The sequence below is a fragment of the Coptis chinensis genome, chromosome 9 (assembly GCF_015680905.1).
Source record: "Coptis chinensis isolate HL-2020 chromosome 9, ASM1568090v1, whole genome shotgun sequence".
NCBI lineage: Eukaryota > Viridiplantae > Streptophyta > Magnoliopsida > Ranunculales > Ranunculaceae > Coptis > Coptis chinensis.
The window spans coordinates 57,846,065-57,852,892 of record NC_141464.1 but is presented as its reverse complement, the minus strand read 5'-3'; the positions used below and the strand labels follow the sequence as shown (position 1 = coordinate 57,852,892).

At 36.9% G+C, this 6,828-nt stretch overlaps 2 pseudogenes; both read left to right on the top strand.

Annotated features, from left to right (window-relative positions):
* The first annotated feature begins 4,385 nt into the window (after positions 1-4,385).
* LOC147476936 (uncharacterized) lies at positions 4,386-4,829 on the top strand (annotated as a pseudogene).
* Positions 4,830-4,978: 149 nt separating this feature from the next.
* LOC147476935 (large ribosomal subunit protein uL18 pseudogene) lies at positions 4,979-5,492 on the top strand (annotated as a pseudogene).
* Positions 5,493-6,828: the final 1,336 nt, after the last annotated feature.

Below are 6,828 nucleotides of genomic sequence, written 5' to 3'. Positions count from 1 at the left end.
TCCTAATGGTGACAAGAGCGGTAAGTTTAACTAAACATTCTAGTTCATTATTGTCTTATGTTTAATTAATGAAGCTTTGGGCTTGTGTACAGCTGGAAAGTGGGTAAGGGGCACTTCTACCCTTCCTAAGGTATTTGACCAACCAAATGGCTCAAAGTTGGAATTGGTATGGAAAAGGCGGACAACCGGTGGGACCTCGGAAACATCAAGCTTGTTTCTCACGAATCTCTTGGAGTATTAATGGCAACGTCACGTCGATTTGATTGGACAAAAAATTGGGAGCTCCAAGATGTAGGCGACAAAGAGTGGTTATGGGATAACATTAAGGTATGGACATTTAGATCTGCACACACTTGCACTAATTTAAAAAAACTGTCTATTTCATTTCTTAGTAGATCTTTTTGTCTCTCGTTTTAGGATAAATGGGAACTTGATGAGACCCGGAAGGAGCCCACTTTGGCTCTGATTTCCGGGGACGAATTCATAAACAAAAAGAGTAAATGGAAAAGGAACTTTTATACCCGCTATGCCACATATGAAGAACGTATAAGCCATAGGCCAAAGCAACTATCGCAACAGGAGTGGGTTCAACTTATGGAGTTTTGGGATACTCCGGAGCATCAAGTAAGAAAAAGTGTAATGTTTAACTTAAGTATTTTTATAAGGTACAATACTAACTAGGAGATCTTTTTGTATAGGCAATTTCTAAAGCGTAAATGGGCTAACCGTGCTAAGCAAATAATAGCGAGAAGCATCTTCTTTGGAAGAATAAGTTTTCCCCAGTTTGAAGAGATAATGGTACATATGCTTATTATTTTTATTTTCCTATTGCGGCATTGAATTTGACTAGTGATTAACAATTAATAAATTTCTTTATATTTGGTTAGAGTCAGGAGGCTGGAGCACCCCCTTCCCTAGGAGATCTTTTTGTGAGGACTCACACAAGTTCACAAACGCATGACGCTCTTGATGATCAATCAAGAGAATACATTATATGTAACAATTTCATCTTAGTAATAGCTTCAGTTTAAATATCATGCTCGGTTGTATTTAATATCCTGTGTGTAATTTTTTTTTTTGGAATATGAAGCACAAAATGAAAGACCTAGCAGGTATAGATGAACATGGGACACAACTACCTCTCTCAGATGAGATCTATAGGAAGTGATGCCTCCGGGCGGCATGGGCGTGTGAGGTTGAAGGGCGAGGTGTAACCCCAACCAGCTACTTTGGCTCCGACTATCTTGGACAATCGTGTGAATGACACTGGAAAGCCAGTTGGCTGAAATGCAAAGAGTAGTACAAGAGAAGGAGGAGGAAAGACGACTTGAGATTGAAGAGATTAAGAGGCAAGCACAGGAGAAAGATGAGCAAAGGCGACATAAAATAGATGAGATGAAAAGGCAGTTGGATGCACGAGATGCGGACATGGAAACACGACTTATGCAAAAGGTGGCTAATTTTGCCCAAATGGTATCACGTAGGTACGTAAACATGCTTAGTTTCTTGTCTATGAATGTTCTTTTTTCTTTATAATCTGAGCTGGTCTCTTAGAGTCTGTAGTTATCTTCACCCTGTTAAAAAACCTTCCTGGATGCATATTGTTAAGCCATTGAGTCCAAATATTTGTTTAAGTAGTTAGTTTAGATTTCATGGCAACTTGGTTAGTTCTGGAAGTGGTTTTGAGCTTAATATCAAGTACTTGCAACTTTGAGTCCAAATAGTGTTTAAGTAGTTGCTTAGAGTTCAAGTCAGGAACCCGATATACACTGGTTTCAATAAACTTCCCTTTTTGTACCCTAAGAATGTAATTCAGTAGATTGATCAAACTGTTTATATCAAATAAAAGTCAGAGTGGCAGACCACTTGACAATTATGATGCCAACTAGATAAAATTTCGATGTGAATACTAATAAAACCACATACTAAAACTTTTTTTTTCTAAAGGGTAATTTGTATAAATAGCAAACGAATGGGTTACAAGTTGTTACAATACAAGTGAAGTAGCTCATGAGAATGGAGGCACTACTGTACGAATATCCTCGGTATATTTCACGTCGTGAATCTATAGTAGTTAAGATGGGCAATACTCCTTATCAACTTTTCTGCTTGCCACATGTTCTGATTTCCCTTTGTTAAGAAAAATATCATGGTCCTAGAATCAATTTGCACCCTGATCTTTTTGATGTCGTGCCTTAGTGCCTTACTGAGTCCCTGCTCCCTTTGCTTGCATCTCAAGCTCTATGGATTTCTTCTTGGCCTTTCCATGACTTGTTGCAGCCCACTTCTTCTTCCTCATTCTGCGAATGACTGCTGCCCATCCACCCAACATCCCTTGAAGAGGACCATCTGTGTTGAGATTATTTACACCCACTTCTGCTTTGTTCCAACTGCATAATTTCTGTTGCTTCCTCTCGATTTGATCATCAACATTCTAAGTATCCATGAACTATTGTGTTTCTGGTCCTCTCTCCATCTTGATGTCAAATGCCATCAGCTTAATCCTCGTATCCTCTATCACTGATTTCACCAATTTTGGAATATAAGTTACCTTATATTACTTATGCAAAAAGGAAAGTTGCATCACACGGTATTAGTGTGGTTTAAAATCAAGTACAATAATGATAAGTATGTACGATGATCTAGACTAGTAAAGACTATGTATACCTATTCACATAAATAACTTATATCAGTTTTTATTATTAACCATGTGTCAGGTGGTGTCCAAGTCTAGAGCAAGCTAGAGTTCCTATTTGATCATTACAAGGGTTGGTTATATTAGTGCTACTACTTAAACAACTGTTGTAAAAATTTCTACTGAATCTAACAGTTTCTTGTAGGAAACAAACCTATTATTGTTGGCTGTTGTTGTTTGTTTTTTCTTTCTACATACATTGTGGTTATTATGTTATAATAGAGTAACTACTTAAACATTCTATAATAGCTTGAGCTCAGGTTCTTACCATCCCACCAGAGTGCTGCACAGACATAGATCTTCTTAGAGCAAGAGTGGGTATACACTAAAAAGGATTAATAGGAATTGAAATAAGGCTTAATATTATAAGTGCAAACGTCCTAATTCCAGAGAAGTATTACAGTCTCAGACAAATATGTGCTATTATAGTCAGTATAACTTAGAACTGATTTGATTTTGTGTATGTGGTGGTTTTGCCATAATTAATTATTGGGGGGGATGCATGCATTATTGTGTGTGTGTGTGTGTGTGTGGGAGGGGGAGGGATGAGACAACAGTGAGAAATTTTAAGAAAGTTGTGCAGGGGAACATTTTTCATCAATTAAACATAAATTTTGAAGTGCCATTCACGAGGAGAGTGCGACATAAATTTTATTTCATAAAACATAGAAAGCTGTACTTGAAAAACTATGAAGTGTCTAAGGCATTACTTACGTCAACAAGGTAATTAAGCGGCAATCTACCTACTTGTTAAGAAACAGAAATTTGTTTTTTCGGCCGAGCAAGAAAGATAAATTCGTTATTTGGTAAAACATAGTTGGTCTTTCTGGTTTTGACTTTGTTGAAAACTTGAACTATCGGAGTTGTTGAATATATATTAGGATTAAAAGAAAAGATACCCAAATCATTTTAAATGCTGATTGACCTTTTTTCTGTTCATTTTGATAGATTATTAGGAGACAAGAAGGGAACTATGGAAATGTTGTTCTGAATAATAGACCTTTAATTTCCTAAGCTTGATTGTATTCAATTGCCTGCTTCTTGTTTTGACTCTTGGTGCCTTTTGAGTGTTGTCTATGTTTTGACTTTTGAGATATTGTCTACTCTGGTGTCTTTGTTCAGAAATGTGAAAACGAGGTTGTCACGTTTTAGTAGTAAGATGATCGATCCTGCATTGCGTTAGATTCTAACCGTGATCCACGTAAGAAACCATTTCGGTAGGATATTTCACTTCCGAAACTTGAGTTTAATCTTGGATGGCTAGTGAGATGCTGCTGAGCCTCAATAAACCCATTTTTCTGGATTGAAGTTTCAGTACTCCTACTCAATTGGGAAGAGGTGCTAGAGCAGGGTTGTGCTTGAACTGCTATCGCAGTCTCGTTTAAGCTACTTGTTGGCTTTCTTCATGAAGAAAATGATGACCCAATTTCAATAACATCAGGAACAGCAGGATACGAACTGGGCATATCGGGAACAAAAACTGGTCTTGTAAAACTCTCGTCGTAGAGTCTTTGACTTCTAGATATTCCTGTGCCACACATATCAGTCTGTTGCCATGGTTCTGTTTTATTCTAAGCAGCCATAAGAAATTGGGGACGCTGGGTGTTCCTACACTCAACTTGTATTGGTTTTCTCTCACTCTCATTCTCTTCTCGGCAGCAGAAGAAAGAGCATATCCAAAAACCCAACCATGGTGTTCATCAAACCCACAAAGTCGAGGGCTTACTTTAAGCGTTATCAAGTCAAGTTTAGGAGAAGGAGAGCTGGAAAGACATATTACAGGGCTCGTATCCGTCTTATCAACCAGGACAAGAACAAGTACGGGACACCCAAATATCATTTTGTTGTGCGGTTTACCAACAAAGATATAATTACTCATATTGTATCTGCTAGTATTGTTGGTGATATGATACTTACATCAGCTTATGCCCATGAACTGCCCCGATATGGGCTTGATGTTGGTCTCACCAATTACTCTGCAGACTTCTTGCGACCGCCTTCTCTTGGTTCGTGGGTGTCGAAAAAACTTTCGAGATGGATGAGGAGTAAGAGGGAGATGTTGAGGCAACTGGGGAAGATTTTTCTATTGAGCTCACTGATTCCAGGAGGCCTTTCCGTGCATTGCTTGATGTAGGCCTTATTAGAACAACAACTGGTGCACTTAAGGGTGCATTAGATGGTGGGCTTGACATTCCTCACAGTGACAAGAGATTCTTTGGATTTAAGAAAGAGAATAAGCGAGTTGGATCACGGGGTTCACGAGAAAGTATGTCTATGGTGTCCATGTTGTTTGCTTATATGATGACGCTAATAGAGGATGAGCGAGGAGAAGTACGGACCCATTTCTCACGAAAGTACATCAAGAAAGGCATTGAAGCTGATGGCATAGAAGAACTGTACAGAAAGGTACATGCTGGTATTCGTGTTGATCCAACAGCAAAGAAATCGGAGAAAGAGGCTCCGAAGGCACACAAGAGGTTCAATTTAAAGAAGCTGACATATGATGAGAGGAGAAACAAGTTGATTGCGCGATTGAATGCGATGAACTCTGCTGCAGGAGCAGATGATGATGAGAATGATGATTAGAGATAGTTCACCTGATCCATTATGCATTTTTGTCGTTTTTGTTTCTTGTCAAGAGTTTCCCGTGGGACCTTTTCTCTTATGCTCTCTAGATTTGCTATGTTTTCAGTTATCTACTATTTTATAGTTTTGGATATTTACAACTTGAAAAGGTAAACTTTGAGGGATTTACTTTGAAGTGTGGTTATTGTTTTGTTCATCAATTGACCTATCTTATTGAAAAAACTTCTGGTAATTTGAGAAGTTATTGGGTAGACTGATTAATAAGTAGGCATTGTTTGCAATGTCTGGTTGATCTTGGTTTTAAGAAAGGGGGGATGGAGCAATACTTTTATTGTAGTTTACAGTAATACAAAGAAGTAAAGTAATATATATTCTTTTACTGAAATGATCACCTTTAGAACTGATACAGAGACTGATAATGAGATTGGGTAGCCTCCTAAGTTTTGTTTCGATTTGAAAGTGTTTTGGCTAAAGAAGAAGTTTGATCTTTTTTTGTATAAATTACCTTTTTGTTTTTCATTTACGGAAGTCGCATGCAAAAAGAGTATCTTGTTTCATTTGCGGTGATTATTTGTGTAGTATCTTGTTTTCAACTACTTAAAGTAGAATAACTGATGGGGTTTAAGGCCGATTATTGGGTATTGTCAATTACGTCATAATCCATGTGTTTGCTACATTATAATATTATCTATTTGTATTATTCAGTTTCTAATAATGGAATTGCATCTACATCTACTCTGTTTTGTCTAGAATCTAGAATTCTAGATATGTTACAAGTAGTGATCGGTCTTGACTTGTTTCTTTTTCCTTTGGGCAGGTGAGAAAAAAAAGGGCAAGGAGTGGTTATCATCCTTGGTCTTTCGGGTCTTAGGTATGAAATAGCTACAAAACTTATAGTGAACATTTTTGTTTATAGAGTCGACACTAATGAAGCATATGCTAAGCTTGGTAGATAACTAAGCACTATTGGAGTGATAAACCTTTAATTATTGTCTTCGATTTATGTCTTTCTTGTTATTTCTAAACTTTTCTTGTTGTTTGTTTACGCAGAAAATAAATGCACAACGATGGCTTATTGTACATGCATGATTGATTCCGAAACTTCATAGTTTTTGCGATTTTGGCGCTAATAGGAGGAATATGGTACTATTGCATATGCGTACTGTTGGATTTTGGACTTTCATCACAAGAATTTTTTGTGTAGATATTTTGATACTTTTGTTTGTGTGATACCGAAATACTCGAAAGATGGATTGTTATTTCTCTTATTTTTGGTAGTAATTGGAATTGGTTTATGTAGCTTCTATGTGAAATGAAATTTCAGTTTAGATTCTCATTCATAGCTCTATGTGGTTTTAGTACACAAATTATTATTATTATTATTATTATTATTATTATTATTATTATTATTATTATTATTATTATTATATATGCAGCACTTTTTGCCATGACCATTTGCTATAAAAAAAAAACCCAAAAGTAATGTTTTGCCGCGGCCATTTGCTGCAAAAAAAAAACCAAAATAATGTCTTGCCACGGCCATTTGT